Genomic DNA, 622 nt, shown 5'->3' on the forward strand with positions numbered 1-622 from the left:
TAATGTTTTTATATGGATTATGAAAGATATAGGTGAGGTTATCATGCTTTGTTCTTGAATTTTTTATGGAATAAAGCTATTTGGGCTAATTTGTGAAAATGAGGTTTTGAAGGACTAAATTGTGAATTAAATATGTTATTTGGGCTTGTATGGAAGCTATGTATATTCGGCCAAGCTATAATCTTAGCGAATTTTGCATATTTGTGATTTTGTAAAAAATGGACTAAATTGTCAAAGTGTGAAAATGTAAAGGTTAAAATGCAAAGTGCCCTAAATATGTGTTCATGGATTATTTTGAATGAAATGAATGATTGAATGGTTGAATTTGAATTGTATTAGATCAAGAAAAAAGAAAATCGGACTTAGATCGAGGGAAGTCCAAAATAGTTGAATAGTCGACTCGTTTCCGTCCAAAATTCGTATGAGGTAAGTCAAATTACAATTACGTGTTAAATTGACTAAATTCTGCGCATACAAACTGTAATCTGTATTGGACGTCCTTGAGAGCCTGATGAATAAATTTTGAGTAAACTCCGATAATATGCTAGTATCTGAAAAGCTCTGTATAATACTAAAAGAACATTGACATTGATCTGGGATATCGTATAAGACTGTGTCTAGG

The sequence above is a fragment of the Gossypium hirsutum genome, chromosome A13 (assembly GCF_007990345.1).
Source record: "Gossypium hirsutum isolate 1008001.06 chromosome A13, Gossypium_hirsutum_v2.1, whole genome shotgun sequence".
NCBI lineage: Eukaryota > Viridiplantae > Streptophyta > Magnoliopsida > Malvales > Malvaceae > Gossypium > Gossypium hirsutum.